At 40.0% G+C, this 16,897-nt stretch overlaps 1 pseudogene; it reads left to right on the forward strand.

Moving 5' to 3' along the window:
- The first annotated feature begins 439 nt into the window (after positions 1–439).
- Positions 440–16,262, forward strand: LOC150082367 (coiled-coil domain-containing protein 124-B pseudogene; annotated as a pseudogene).
- Positions 16,263–16,897: the final 635 nt, after the last annotated feature.

Below are 16,897 nucleotides of genomic sequence, written 5' to 3' on the forward strand. Positions count from 1 at the left end.
TGAGGAAGTTGATAATGGAGAGGATGAACATAGAGGATGAAATCTACATGTCTGTGGGGAGTCGTGAGAAAATAACAGATGCAATATCCGCTGGAACAATGCAAATTCTGGAAAGGGTAGGCCGAAGAACGTTAAGAATAAAACCGATGGAGCATTAACTAGACTAGATACTCAGGAGGAAAGCAGAAGTGAAGATTTGCAGATGACTGGCGACTTGGAAATGGTTACTCCATTCTCTTCCAGAAGTAGGTCTCCCGGCTATTTTAGATCAGTTAGGCTTCAAAATAGGTCTAATAGAGTGGAGTGGATGAGTTCAAGGGGCACCCCTACCTCGCGGGGAACGGCTACGTCGTCATGCAGTAGATCCTCTCAGCCTAGGAAAAGTGCCAAAGGTAAACGTGTGCAACGTTCCAAAGTAAGTACCAGTTTGAAAAATACTATGCACAATGTTCAGAAGGAGCTTGACTTAGCCAAGGCAAATAGGAATTTGGAGAAGTTGATGAAATGCACACCACCTGTTTCCCTTAGTTTGTCTCCGTGCGGTGGAACACAGAGTGTGCTAGATCAAGGGGATTTTTACCTGGATTGTGCGAAGGAACCTGTAGATGTAGCTGTGAAAATATTTATTAAAACATTTAGTGAGCTTTCTCTCTGCCTGCACAAGGTTTTTCAGGAGAAAAAAGGTGTTGGTATGAGGACTGTAAATGGGGTACTTTCAAGATGGCGCGCGCTTGAAAGTGCTCTACATGATGTTGGCATTGAAAATGAACGTCTAAAGGAGAAGGTCACTGGCTTAGAGAGGGTTATAGATGTGAATGAGAAACAACTGAGAGAGATCCAGATCAAGGAAGACTGGCTTACTAAGGAACTGTTTAATGCTTCCTTGTTGGGAGCAGAAAATAAATGCTTAAAGGATAACATTACATCCTTGGAGGTGAAATTGGAGGAATACAAACAAAAAATTGAAGGACTGAAAAATAAAGATAGTGATATGGTAAGAGAACTATATAGTAAGGTAATCCAGCATAGAACACCTCAGAATCAGGTGAACATCGAGGGACGAGGTCAAACTAAGGGCAGAAATGAAAGTCAGGTATGCTTGTCTTCCTCATCATTGGATGGGACAGGAGGACATGTTCTGATAGTGAAAACAGCTGAGGGATCAAGATTGAAAAATAGTAGTAGTAGTAGTGGCATGTGATGCAAGAAAGCAAATGTATGAGCTTATGCAGCATCAGCCAAAAAAAAAAAAAAAAAAAATCACACCATTCCCTCCAAATGCCTGTCCAGTTCCTCCTTAAATTTATTTAACCTATCAACTTCCACAACGACAGATGGAAGTTTGTTCCAGCAATTAATCACCCGCTGGCTAAAGGCAAATTTCCGCACATCTATTCTACATCTGTCTTTTCTTAATTTGAATTTATGCCCCCTTAGGTTCATAATCTGAACAAGTGGAAGGATCCCATCAGAATTCAGCGTGCTCAACCCATTCAAGGCCTTATATACCTCAATCAGATCACCACGCAGGTGCCTAGTCTCCAGCCACTGCAATTTGCAGAACTTAAGCCTCTCTTGATAAGAGGATCCCTTCATTCCCCTCACCAATCTTGTTGCCCTTCTCTGTACACGCTCAAGTAAATCTACATCCTTCCTAAAATGAGACCTCCAGACCTGTACGCAGTACTCAAGGCGTGGCCTGACCATTGCCTTATACAGAGGGACAATCACCTCCTTCTCCCTGCTATCAAAATTCCTATATATCATTGACAAAACCCCATGACCTGCCCTAGCAGCCTGTCTGCATTGCTCAGAAAACTTCATATCTGCCTGCACAATTACTCCCAGGTCTTTTTCATTTTCTACCACCTTAAGTGTAGTACCACACAGTTGGTACGTTTCTCTGGGGGGGTTACTTCTACCCATATGCAGTACTTTGCATTTGTCAAGGTTAAACTTCAGTTGCCACTTCTTAGCCCATCTGCCCAAATTATCTAGATCCTGTTGCAGTAGCACACTGCATTACTGTCATTAACAACCCTGCCAACCTTTGTATCATCTGCAAACTTCGACATTAAGCCTGATATACCTTCATCAATATCATTGATAAATATACAAAACAACAGTGGACCCAACACCGAACCCTGTGGGACTCCACTAATAACATTAGTCCAAGAAGAGCAGCACCCATTGATTACCACCCTCTGTCTTCTCCCACCTAACCATCCTTTTATCCATTGTAGCAACTTACCCTTAATACCATTCTGCTCCAATTTGTACAATAGTCTTCCATGCGCAACAGTGTCAAAAGCTTTCCTGAAATCCAAGTATATGATATCAAAATTATTTTTTGCATCCAGTTCCTTTGTAACCACATCATAATATTCTATCAAATTTGTCAGACAAGACTTTCCCTTAACAAACCCATGCTGTGTCTGAATTATTGCTGCAGTCTTGTCTAGATGATCCTGCAATGCATCTTTAACCAGCCACTCCATTATTTTACCCGGAACAGAAGTTAAACTAATAGTGATGAGGTGCGTTTAATAGTAACTAAAGAGCTGAAAAGCAGGTTAAAGAAAATTATGATAAGGAGGCTTCGGAAGATTAGGGATAATGGTGTAGTATTGGAGATGCAAACAGAAAAGGAGCTACAAGAGGTAAAGGAATGCGAGAGCATTAAACAATTGGGCGTGATTCTCTCGACTCCAAAAGAGCCAGGGCGAAAATAATATTATTTCATGTGGAAAAAACGATCAAATCAACAAGGAAGATCTGTTAGCAGACTTATAGAACAAAAATTTATTTACTAAATATGAACATTTCTAGGGAGGAAATGAAGATGGAGATATTTGTCCATTCTTGTAGTATTAATAAAGCAAAAACAGGAAACAATTGGGTCCTCCAGGTGTCAAGGCGTATAAGAAGTCATTTGTTACTGCATGGTAGGATTTTCATTGGCTTCATGTCGTACAAGTTCAATGACTTTAATTTAGTTACCTTGTGCTATAATTGTCAGGGATTTGGTAATACAGTCAGAACATTTTACCGCACAGACCCTGTTTGCAGTCATTGTGCAGATATAGGACATTCCTTGTCTGTAAATTGCGTGTGTTCTCTGGCCGATTTGCCTGTTTGCTGGACGAAAAAACCCAGTTTCTGGGGGGACCTTGCTATCTACGCTTGAGACCGACTAACTCAGCCACGGAACGAAAAAAGCCCACTAAAGTTCCTCGCGTCATCGACGGGATTCGAACCCGGGCCTTTTCAGACTGTGAACAGGTGTAGCTCTTTCCAATGAAGTTTGGACTTGTCTGAAATTTAATTATATGTATATTTATTTTTTATATAATTTCTAGTTTGTTCATATCAATCTTTTTTGGTCATGGCAGGTTTTTTCCCTCCCTGTACCTGGGCAAACAGGACAGTGAGGATATAAGAGTACTGCTAAATTATGTGTAACTGACAGCGAGGTTGCCATTGGTTGGCTGGGACCGCTTTAACTTATAAATATATATGATATATAATATAATATCGGTGTAAATACACCATAATTTACTCATAAAGTAGTGTAAAAAAATCAAATGATGCCGTTACACTACTTATGTAGTTAAATTTATGGGTAAACTATGCTGTATTTACACCGATATCATACAGTTAATTTGAACCCATAACATATTATGCATTGTGCATTTAGTCTTCAAAATATTAATTGAACACATAATGAAACTAGATTTATCTAGATATGTCTCTATTATAATAGGGGGAAATTATTCTTTTACTATAATTTTCCCCTAACCTAATAATACGGTATATATCATATTATGGGCGTAGTGTATCTATTGCCACCGCAATGGTACTACATATATATATATATATATATATACTGTGCTGCCACTTTATTAGGTACACCTACCTAGTAGGGTTTTGGTTTTTTTTTTTTTTTTTAGGAGCATTAGCAACTAAGGCCATATTGCTCTGGGATATGCGGTGGTCATTCCCTGACCTTTCCGCATCCTCCGTATTTGGTGGTGACGGGCTCGAACCCCGGTCTAATCAAGAAGCGTGTGCTATGCACTGCTGCTCCTTCCCACCTGGCTACGGAGGCGCCACCTAGTAGGGTATTGCGCCTCCTTTAGCCTTCAAAATAGCCTGAATTCTTCTAGGCATGGATTGAACAAGATACTGAAAACGTTGTGCAGGAATGGAGTACCATGCAGACATGAGTGTGACACGCAGTTCCTTGAGATTCGACGAAGGTGTAGCCCTGTAGCCAACAGCCCTTTCCAGCTCATCCCAAAGATGTTCAATAGAATTGAGATCCATGGACTGAGCGGGCCACTTCAGCAAAGAAAAGTCATTGTCATGTTCCTGGAACCATTCCATAGTGATTTGGGCTTTGTGCACCGGCGCTTTATCCTGCTGGATGTAATCATCTGACTGAGCATAAACTGTCAACATGAACGGATACACTTGGTCAGCAACGATGTTTAGGTACGATGTGGCATTCAGACGTGAATCTATGGATATCAATGGACCCAACGTGTACCAAGAAAACATTCCCCACACCATAACACTGCCCCCACCACCTTGCACAGTAGTCGTCAGACATGACGGGTCCATGGATTCATGTTATTTTCGCCAAATTCTGAGCCTTCCATCAACATGGTGCACCAGGAACTTCGACTCTTCAGACCAAGCAACTGTTTTCCAATCCTCGATAGTCCAGTGCTGGTGTTACTGTGCCCACAGGAGGCATACTCTGTTGTTCTTCATTGATAACAAAGGTACGCGATGTGGCCGTCGGCTGTTGTAGCCCATTCGCGACAAAATGCGACTAGTGGGGCGCCTCCGTAGCCAGGTGGGCAGGAGCAGCAGTGCGTAGCACACGCTTCTTGATTAGACCGGGGTTCGAGCCCGTGACCACCAAATACGGAGGATGCGGAAAGGTCAGGGAATGACCACCGCATATCCCCGGAGCAATATGGCCTTAGTTGCTAATGCTCCTAAAATCCAAATAACAAACAAAACAAGCGACTAGTGGTCCGTTGCGATATGTTTTGCGCACTAAGGTTATATTCTAACGTGATGTGAGACATCGCGGCCCGTCTGTTTGCTTGCACAATTCTAGCCATCCTCCTCTGACCTCTCTCATCAACATGCGATGTTCTTCCACAGGAGTGCGTTGAGAGGATGTTTTCCATTCGTTGCACCATTCTCGATACACCCTTGAAACTGTGGTGCGTGAAAAGTTCAGGAGAACTGCTGTTTCAGAGATGCTTTGTCCAGCACGTCTTGCACCTACTACCATGCCACGTTCGAAGTCCGTTAGATCACTCCTTTTCCCCTTTCTTGCTACAGTTTGTACGCTTAACTGATACTAGAAAGGTTGTTCTGCTGCATTTATATCCACAACTGTGGTCATGTGACCTGAAAAGTTGTGGGACAGACCATTTGTGTGCACAGCAGGGGTGTACCTAATAAAGTGGCAGCACAGTGTAAGTAGAGTGTGGTAAAGAGAGAGAGAGGGGAGACAAGCTGACGAAACCGGAACTCGAAACTATGGAAAAGAAATAAGTCTTCTGTTTCTGAAACTATGCGTTACTCCTTGCTGTCCTTTCTTTGGTTTTGACGGTTGTCCCTTGAAGAAGACGTTAAAACCATCGGATTCACAGCATTAAGAACTTATTTTAATGTATTATTTTTATTTTTCAAGTACCTACCAATTTTTCAATATTTATATCTATATTTGTGCTTTATCTGGATCTATTATATATTTGTGCCACATTTCTGCTGCTTTCCGCAGCAGAGATTAATATAGTTTGTATATTTACACATTTAACACGTCTAGAAATGGGAAATTTTGAATTCTAAAAGATAATTTCAACTCTTACAAATTTTGCAATTTAAATTTGCATTGAATAAAATAACTGAAGAAGCAATCAATAAAATAATTGATTGCGTCTTCAGTTTCATTCTCGAGAGTTCTTCCAGTGTGTTTTTATTTTCTAGGGGGGAAGGAGGGTTTCCAAGGGGCTTTTTTTTTCTGCCACCCATACAGGCAATCATCGTGGACTTGTGAAAACGGAAATAGTGCGTGTCCGAGTATTATTTCGTTATTTCTATATTTCGATATCAAAGGTTAAAATATAAATAAATTGTTTTGATATCAACAAATAAAAATAAATAAATAATAGCGCTAATATCAAGGATGAAATAAATGAAAGCATTGATATCAAGGATTAAAATCTAAATAAATTTCTTTGACACCAAGGAGTAAAAATAAATAAATAATAGTATTGATATCAAAGATTAAAAAATAAATAAATTCCAGTCTTTGTTTAACACTGCAGTAGTGTCGCCCCTACTTGTTATAAAAACCATGGCGCTACACCTGACAGGTGCAAATTTTCTTTTTAATTTCTGTATAGAATTTATAGTTTTTTTTTTTTAAATTCTACTTGGAATTTACCAATATTTCATCTTTTGTTAATGTATTTCAATACTTATTGCATATTTTCTTAGTTTATGATATAAAAAATTAAATACTGGATATTTAAAAATGTGTATTTTTTGCACCTTTTATTTTGAAAAAATAAAAACATATTAATTCTACCGAAAATTAAAGAAAACAAATTATAGACATAAAACGTAAAGATGAAACTGTTAGGTACTTCCAGTTTTAAAAACCTGGAAGTGTGCAGAACCTAACCTGTGCATATATTCCTGCTTATTTTTGTAAACTGGATTGTAGTAATTTTTTAATATATTTAAAAATACATTAAAAAACCTATACAACGTTTTACAAAGTATTATTTCCATTCATTTTCGTATTTTTAAAATTTATTTCAAGTTTAGTACACTGTAATTGCGAAAATTTGAATACCTGTATTGCAAAATTCTATCGCGAGTGACTTTTCTGTTTTCCTCTTGATTATTCAAAATAATAATAACAACAAGAAAAAAAAAAAAAATCTTTCAAAACCACCTCTTGTTTTACTATTCTCTATTCTCACAACAGCAAAATCTTTGCCTGCACAACGAGTTGCTCTAGTACTGCACTACTATCGAAAAAAATAGTAATAAATTTTTCAGAAATATCTCTTGTTTATAAATATGTTTACAAACAAGAGAGAGGTTTACATGTTGATAATATTCTGCGTTGATCTGATATTGAACTACTTTCAAACGAAGGAATGTCCTCGCCAAAAGGTATACAATATAAATAATATAAATTTTAACTTTGCATATGTTCTTTACACTTCTATGGAAAGAACGATGGCAAAAATGTAATGATAAACAAGGTAATTGTATATAATAATATATACATTCTTTTCAGTGTTTGTTTTACAAAAGCGGTAGCGCTGCAGCTGCCAGGTGTACCGCTACCATTTTTGTAACAGTTAGGTTTCCAAGGTGTCAGTCCAATGGCAGTGCTACACCTGACAGGTGCAGGGTCTAACAGTAGTGCTAAACATGATAGATGTAGATTTGGTCCAAAGGAGTAGAAATGTAGACTCGTGTAGTATCTTATGTACAGCGGCTCCAGAACGTTTGTTCAACTCCTCCAAGGTACTTGGTGATGACAAAGAAACGCTGAAAAAACGACCCAAAATGCATGTAATGGTATATTTGCATAGTGTGTTGTTTCTGGCCTCTTTGTCACCAGAAAGGCAATCATCTCCTTGCCCAATGTCCGTCTACAACATGGGGAGGTGGGCCACAACTAAGTGTATCCCTAACGAGTGACGGGGCACCGGCCCACAACTTAACCACTCCAAAATAAAATGCCCAGAAGACAATCCTCCCCCACCCAAAATAGACCTTTCCCAAGACCCACAATGCATTGCCACAAAATTAACGTTAAAATTATCCACAAAAATTCACTATGACGTCACAACCAAACATTCAAAACCTACATCTAACCGAAATCTAACGGAGGGAACCCGCACAGTCGCGAGGAAAGCTCACCAAGCATAACAAACCCGGTGCGGTGCGTGCCCCTATCCCAAAATAAAACATTATCTGAAAATTAAATTGTGAGATTACCACTACCGCCATCTACCGAGAGAAAAACAAACTAAGGCCAGAAATTATAAGCCAATTTTTTTCTTAACCTCCCTCCCTCAGGCCAAGTCAAACGCGTGTACTGAAAAGCATTAGGTTCATATCTCATCCCGATACTACTGACTTCTTTTTCTCAAGGCAGTGGTATTCCTTAAGACGCGCTATATACGTGGATTTCAATTAAACCTTGGAATATCTTCGTTAAATACGGTTGATCGTTATAAATGGATAGACGTAGCACCGATTTCGGACTGTATGTGATTATGAATGGATAGTTCAATGCGAGGCACAAGCTTTATGCACCCTTCACTTCAGCATATGCAAATTCTGTTAGGCACAGACAAAAATCTGAGTGTCGTTAGTGATAATACTTGTCACTCATTTGAAGAGGGTTCGACTATCTTCCATGATTGAAAGAATTTCTAAAAGCTTCTTCTAAAGGCTTTTCAATCAGGGATATATGTTTCGATCTCAGGCGGAGAGTAGTAGTAGAGGCATGTGAAGCAAGAAATCAAACTTATGTAGCAGCAGCAAAAAAAAAAAAAACATTTCGCACATCCATTCCCTCTAAACGTTTGTCCAGTTCCTCCTTGAATTTATTTAAGCTATCAACTTCCACAACAACAGATGGAAATTTATTTCAGCAAGCAACTACCTGCTGGCTAAAGGCAAATTTCCGCACATCTATTCTACAACTGTCTTTCATCAATTTGAATTTAAGCCCTCCCCCTGAGGTTAGTAATCTGATCAAGAGGAAGAATCCCATCAGTATTGAGGCCTGCTTAACCCATTCAAAGCCTTGTACACCCAATCAGATCAACTCGCAGGTGGCTACTCTCCAGACGCTGCAATTGCAAAACTTAATGAGGCCTTCTGACCTCTACGCAGTACTCAAGGCGTGGGTTGATCATTGCCTTATACAAAGGAGTAATCACCTCCTTTTCCCTAATAGCAAAATTCCTGCATATTATTGACAATACCTCGTTACCCGCTCTGACAGCCTGTCTGCATTGCTCAGAAAACTTTATATCTGACTGCACAATTACTCCGAGATCTTTTTTATTTTCTACCACCCTAAGTACCACACAGTTGGTACGTTTCTCTGGGGTTACTTCTACCCATATGCAGTACCTTGCATTTGTCAATGTTAAACTTCAGTTGCTACTTCTCAGCCCATCTGCCCAACTTTTCTAGACCCTGTTGCAGTAGCACACTGCCATTACTGTCATTAACAACCCTGCCAACCTTTGTATCATCTGCAAACTTTAACACTAAGCCTGATATACCTTCATCAAAATCATTGATAAATATACAAAACATCAGTGGACCTAACACCGAACCCTGTGGGACTCCACTAATAATATTAGTCCACGAAGAACAGCGTCCACTGATTACCACTCTCTGTGTTCTCCCACTCAACCACCCTTTTATCCATTGTAGCAACTTGCCCTTAATACCATACTGCTCCAATTTGTACAGTAGTCAGAGAGAGAGAGAGAGAAGGGTTCCCTTGGAGTTTTTCAGCCAACAGAAAACGAAAATTAGCCGTGAACACATTTGTACAGACATAACACGCAATGGTGTAATACACTGTACGTCACTGTGCCACAAGCTCTACAATAACAAAAACTTGAACTTGCAATATTTATCGAGAATGACAATAACAGAATGATTCAGAACAACTCGAACGGCGTTCTGCTCTAATTCTGCTGTTTACGTTGTTCAACCTCACATTGAACAACCGGGTTGTTCGATGTGAGCTGCGATGCGGTATACGAAACAGTTTTCAAAATTAAAAATAATGCAATATCAGAGCAACTCATTACAAAGGAAATAAGTCTTCAAAATCTGGTTCCTCTGAAATTATTATTATTATTATTGTTGCTCTTATATTATTTCTCCCTGATTGGGGAATTCCACTCCGTGATGGGTATTGCTACCAAGTACACAGGGTGGTTGTTGTTATGTCTTGTGTTACTGTTGGTCGAGGAAATCTCTGACTATCCTACAGGTGTTCAGGATTGCGAGTTTCTGGAGTTCCTTGTAGGTGTTCGCTGCGAGACCTATTGCTGCCAGACTGCTATGTAGGCACGATGATCGGGATGGCCGTCAGTTCTTGCATATGTCACATCTCCTTGACCTCGTGTCTCAGGTTCGTGTACTTCCTAATTTTTTCCTCATGGGTTTTCTGGACATTGCCAGTGTTGGGCACTGCTATGTCAATCAGGTAGATAGCCTTTTCCGCTTGTCAACAAAGGTTATATTCAGTCTGTTGTGTGTGGATGGTCTTATTAGTTATTATGGCGCGGTCCAGTACAGCTTGTGGGTTCGAGTCTTTAGTACTGCCTGGGGTTCGTACTTGTAGTATGGTACACTTTCTTTGGTCAACTGAAATTTCCTCGCTAGCTTCTGATGTATTATCCTGGCTAGCGGGTCGTGTCTATTGGTGTACTCAGTCTGAGTGATCACCGTGCACCCCGCGGTGATGTGTTGGATCGTTTCTGAGGCCAGGTGGCATCGTCGACATGTGTCATCTGACATTCCGGGTTGCGATGACATTCCATCGCAGAATGTCATCTGACATTCTGCGATGTATTTTCTATAGTTTCTGGTTTTGATTACCTGGTCTTGGATGGCCAGCATGAATCCTTCAGTCTCGGGGAAGAACGTCCCGCTTGTGAGCCATGCATTGGAAGCAATGTTATCGATGTGGTCTTGTTGGAGGTCATTGTAGTGTCTGCCATGGAGTGTCTTCTTTTCCCATCTTTCTAGCTTCGTTTCTTGTACCGTCTGGGCGGGAGGTGGCTCCTCGCTTAGGTTGAATGGGGTATACCATTTATCTATCTTCTTTAATGCCTGGTGGAATGGTGCTGTATTGTTCTCGAAATAATCCTTCAGGTTAACTATCGCTGTTTTCTCTTGCTCTATCAAGTTTATCAGGCTTCTTCTTCCCTCTTTCCGAGCTACTGTTAGTCTTTCCACTGCTGACTTCGGGTGGTGTTGGCGGCTCTTGGTCAGCATTGTCTTTGTCTTTCTCATGATATCCTCTAGCTCGATTTAGTCCAATCCATGACCCCAAAGGAGTATGTTAGTATTGAGCTGCATAGGTGTTTATGGCTTTAACTGTATTCCCTCCGTTCTGCTTTGCTTTCAGCAGGCTTCTAAGTCTCTGATGGCATTTTTCGGTCAAGCAGGATTTAATTTCCTTGTGCTGTAACTGCTGAGCCTGCATCATCCCCAAGTATTTGTAGGCTCTCCCTCTGCGATGGCTTCGATCTCTTTACCACTCTGCAGCTGGTAGTTTCGATTGACTAATTTTCCCAACGCAATCCGTGGGTCTTGCATTTGTGTAGACCAAATTCCATCCTAATATCATTGCTGAATTCTTCGGTGATCTGGAGTAGTCGCTGGAGGTGCTTCTCGGTTCTCGCGTAGAGCTTGATGTCATCCATATACATCAGTTTGGTGAGGGTATACAGGTTCTTCTTTCCTTCTTTGAGGTTATATCCATACTTGCTGTCGTTAAGCATGGTGGATAGCGGGTTGAGTGCTAGACAGAACCACAGTGGGCTCAAAACATCTCCCTGAAAGATTGCTCTTCTGATGGGGATAGGTCTGGTTGTGATGTTCTCAACCTTAATGGTGGTACTCCATTTCGCCATAGTTTCTCCTAGGAAGTTTGTCACTATCGGATTGACCATGTAGATCTTTAGGGTCTCAATTAGCCAGGTATGAGGTACGGAGTCGAAGCCCTTGCGGTAATCGATGTAGGTTGTGTATAGGTTGCGGTGCTTCTTGTAGGCTTGCTCCATAACTGCTGCATCTATGGTTAATTGCTCCTTGCATCCTTTGCTCCTCCGCTTGCATCCTTTCTGCTGTTCGGCCATTATGTTCTGACTTTCTAAGTGGTCTGATATCTTCTTGGTTATGCAGCTGGTCAGGATCTTGTACAAATATTGGGAGGCAGGTAATTGGCCTGTATTTCGCCGGGTTTCTTGTATCTTCGTCTTTGGGCTTCAGATATGTGACTCCTTCAGTGAGAAACTTCGGGATTGTCTCCGGGTGCCTTATCATTCGAGTGAACTGCTCTGCTAGGTGCTTGTGTGTGCAGATGAGCTTCTTGTACCAGTAGTTGTGGATGTTATCAATTCCTGGGTATTCGCCAGTTGTGGGTGTTCCTGATCGACTGTTTTACTTCTTCTCGAATCTCTCACTCTCTCATCTCTTGCACGTCCTTTGTTTTCTTCCGTTCTCCTTCTATCCAGGGGGCTCGGCTGTTATGTCTTATTTCACTGCTCCAGATATTTCCCTAGAACTCCTCGATCGTCTTCTTCTCGGGTGGTCCGTTTTCTGCTTTCTCATCTTCTCCCAGTTTCCTGTAGAAGGCTCTTTGGTCCTCATCGAAGATTCGGTTTTATTATTATTATTATTATCCATATGAGCCAAGGAAACCGGAGGATTTTGCTACACCAGCCTGTAATGTTTGTGTATTTTATGTATTGTGTTGTGTTGTGTTGTGCTGGCCTCTTGGTTACCCAGAAGCAGCAATCCAGATACTCGTCCATACCACAAAAAGAGGTCCAGTTCCAGTAGATGGGACGCCTAAGGTCTCAATTTATGAGACAAATAAAATAAAGGAGGCCCACTGCAGAGTTAAAAAAATAATAATAAAAATAAATAAATAATAAATAAAAAAACTAAAAAAATAAAATAAATACAACTCGCCAACAATAAACATAAAGATCGAACTAATCAGAGTTAACCGAAGTTAAACTAGTTCTTAATTGTGGCAGCATTTCTTCTCAGATGAACTGTGGAGTGGCTGCAGTTTACCTCGTTCCATCAAGAGATGAAACTGCTGTTCAGGAATCACATTCACCAGGAGATCACTAATTACTGATCGCGCACTATCATAAATATTAAATTAAATATAAATGTATTAAATTAATATAAATATTCACACAAAATGTGAAACCAATTTTCCTTGGCTCCGCAGACACACAATTCAGTATGTGTTAATCCTAGAGCAAATAGTTTCTCATTAAAGAACCATGGCCTGTTATTATACAGGGTGGTCCAAAAGTCAGTAAACAATTAACGAATCGGTATTTCAGTGAATTTTTGACGTATGGTAACGATATTAGCGCAGAAATGCATAGAATTACGTGGGTTTTTTTTTCTAAAGAATGTCAACATTATTTCCAAATACCACAAAGCACCTCATTATAGTAATGTGGCGGTCTTCGTTGTCGAGCACTTCCTCAAGACGAGTAACGACGTTATGGACAGCATGAAACAGCATTTTACCTGCCGTCGTATAGAGTCTTTTAGCATTGCCAACGACGTTGAGTGATCTCTGTAAACCCGTGACTTCAGATAGCCCCATAACCAAAAATAGCAGGGCGTCAGTTCTTGGATTATTATTATTAGTATTATTATTATTATTAACAGCTATAAAATAGCAAACAACGTGCCTGAGGGTGCAGCTACAAAGCATTATTACACAGCTTCAAAGCAGTTGGAGTATACATTTCCCAAAGTAAAGAAAAAAGTAAATGTACAGATAAAATAAAACTAAATAAATAAAAGTAGGACTCATCCGTCCTATTTAAGTGAACAGGTAGGAGTAAGGCAGAGCACTGGTATTTCTTCACAAACATTACACAATCAGAGTCTTAGAACTTAAAAGAAGAGTCCATTTTAAGTCAGGTACCGGATGAGGTTAGCAATTTCAGTTGCCTCTTGAAGTGTCCGGGGGTGTCAAATATCTCAATATTTGCTTTGTTCATTGATCTTGCAGTCCTGTTGTAGAAGTTGTTGTATCCATAATTTTTTCTCGCATAGGATGGTTTCAGCAGTGGATGGTTTCTTAACGCTCTTGTCGGAGCGTTGAAATTTATTTGTGAGACGAGATGAGGGCAATTCAGGGTACCATTTAGCAGCTGGTTAAGAAGGAGTAAGTCGGCTTTATCTCTTATTTTTCCAGCGTTTCGAGTCCAAAGAATACACACCACTCTTGGTAGGATTTCTCACTGTATTCAAGGCCACTTTTAAAGCAAACGTACTGGATTGCTCTTTTTTGAATATTTTCAATTTCTAATTTTTGGTAAGCAACATGTGGGGACCACACCTGTGAGGCAAATTCTAGGGCTGGCCTAACATAGATTTTGTAAAGATAGATGAAAAGTGCCAACTGATTGAAGTCTCGGTTAATTCTTTTCAGGAGACCTTGGTTCTGGAGACCTTGTGGCCATTCATGCTGAAAGTGACCACTTATCACTCGATTCTCTCCAAACGCTGAGAGTAACAGTTGTTTCACAGGAGTAGCAATATGGGGGTGGTGCTCCGTGAATGTCACAACATCCAAAGCTTGCCTTTCCCCCAGGCTAGGGATAACGTCGTTTCGTAACAGGTCAGCATAATGCTGACCTATGACAGTGACAGTTTCAAAACCAGAGCCACTGATTTCCTGAAAGAAAAATGGCCCTATAACAAAAGAAGAGGTGAATCCACCGTTACTTTTGACTGATGCAATGGAGTTTCCGTGTAAGCTCGAGGGTTTTCCGTCGACCAAATTCTGCAATTGTGTGTGTTTACAGTGCCATTGACAGTGCAATGGGCTTCATTCGTCAAAAAAACACCTGACAGCCAGTTGTCACGTTCTTCAATTCGCTGAAAGAACCATAAAGCAAATTCTTCTCGCTTTGCAAATTCGGGACGCCTAAATTCTTGAAGGTGTTGAATTTTGTACGGATATCTACGGAGGACTACTCTTGTGCTCTCCACACATTTCCATATGGGACGCCAGTTCGACGTGAAACTTCACGAGAGCTTGCTTCTCCGTGTGATGATGATGCCATTAGAGTGTCCATGTCTTCCGCAACTGCAGCAGTAGCACATGTTGATGGTCTTCACTTCGTGGACGATCTTGTAACGAACCAGTTGTCTCAAATTTCTTAATCATCATCTTTAGTCCGTCATTGGTCCTTTACCACATCGCATACCCTTCAGTTGACGGAAAGATCGCAAAGCTGCAGTTGCACATTCAGCGTTAAGGTAATACCATTTCACCAACAGTGCTTTATCCGGTAATGATAACATGACCGCTTAGCTTCTTTTCTCTTTCTTTCCCAAACGTTCACTAAACTGCTTTGTAACCTTTCCCGCTGTTCCAGTATCCCATCTAGTTTGCCATAGGTTAATTATCTCATTCATACAGCGCCTCTTTTCCCTTTTTATATCCCTGAGTATTAATCGTGATGTTATAAAACGTAGCAGGTATCTTTGTTTTAATCCGATAATATAGTCCTCGGTATTTCAGGAACAAGCCCAAAGGGATATTTGTTATTTGTTGTTGTTATTTGGTTTTTAGGAGCATTAGCAACTAAGGCCATATTGCTCTGGGGGTAGTCTTTGAAAGAGTCTTTGAACTAGCAATTAAATACGAGCACCTGTGATCATGCTACTAGTGACTTAAAACTGGCACAAATTTAAGCATAATTTTTTTTATCCCCGTTTTATGTAGCTAATGTACTTAGTTATTAAATCACACATGTATATGCAGGGTTAAAAATAGCTGAACAATTTTCCAGAAATAGACAGAAAATACCTAAAAAGTTTGGTACTACATACCAAATCTGCAGAAGCCCGTAGTCGAAAAGAAGCAGCAAAGCAGGCTGAAAAGGAGAAAAAAGAAAGAGAAGCAGAAGAAGCATTTTGGCAGGATGATGATAAACATGTACTTCGAAAACAACACAGAGGATCTGCTTGAAAAAAAAAAAAAAAAAAGCATCAAAACTGGCTTATGAAGAGGAAAATCTGCTAAACCACAACTCACCAAAATAACCAGGACTGAGATAGTAGCACATTTAGAAAAGCAAGGTGAAAAAGTTCCACATGACCCAGTACACGATGAAGTACCACTTGAAGAAAATTTTAACAGAATCAAATTAGAAGGTGAAGAAGCACGTTCCATTGAAGATGCCATAGCTGTTCTTAGTTCAAAGAATCAATCAGTTGATCGTCATCCTGAAAGAAGAATGAAAGCAGCATATGAAGATGAAAATCTACCCCAACTGAAAGCAGAAAATCCTAATCTAAGATTATCCCAGCTGAAACAATTGCTAAAAAAGGATTGGATGAAATCTTCAAATCCAATGAATCAGTCCCACATTTCATATGATGCTACAAGATAACCAACTATTTATGAATTTGAATTTATAAAGTGTGATGATTACCTTACATGTTATTGCTACTAAACTGTTTAGACATCTTCATTTTTGTTGTAAACCAGTGTTTTACATATATAAGATATTGGCCATTTATTTTAAGACTAAATATCAAATTATAGAGTTGAGAATCATTTGAAAATTAAGCCAAACAAATTAGTGACTTAAATTCCAAATAATCTTGCTATATGTAAACATGACCTGATAAATATGTGCGATAATAAAACAAACTTTTGAATATGCGGTGGTCATTCCCTGACCTTTCCGCATCTTCCGTATTTGGTGGTCACGGGTTCGAACCCCGGTCTAATCAAGAAGCGTACGTTACGCACTGCTGCTCCTGCCCACCGGACTACGCAGGCGCCTCTCCAAAAGGCTCCACTAATACCTGAATGACTGCTGTAGAGACGGTACTACACACTAGGGCTTGCATAAAACCGAGAAATTTCAAAACCGAGTTTAACCGAAGTTTATTCTTAAAACCGGTTTTAAAACCGATTTTCTCAGACTTAGGGAAAATAATTAAAAGCTTATAACCCAGGTATTTATTTTATCATAGGTAGATTGTACAAATCGTAATCAAATCTTTTAAAAAAAATCTA

Source organism: Mastigoproctus giganteus, chromosome 8 (genome assembly GCF_048544385.1).
Source record: "Mastigoproctus giganteus isolate SK-2022 chromosome 8, ASM4854438v1, whole genome shotgun sequence".
Taxonomy (NCBI): domain Eukaryota; kingdom Metazoa; phylum Arthropoda; class Arachnida; order Uropygi; family Thelyphonidae; genus Mastigoproctus; species Mastigoproctus giganteus.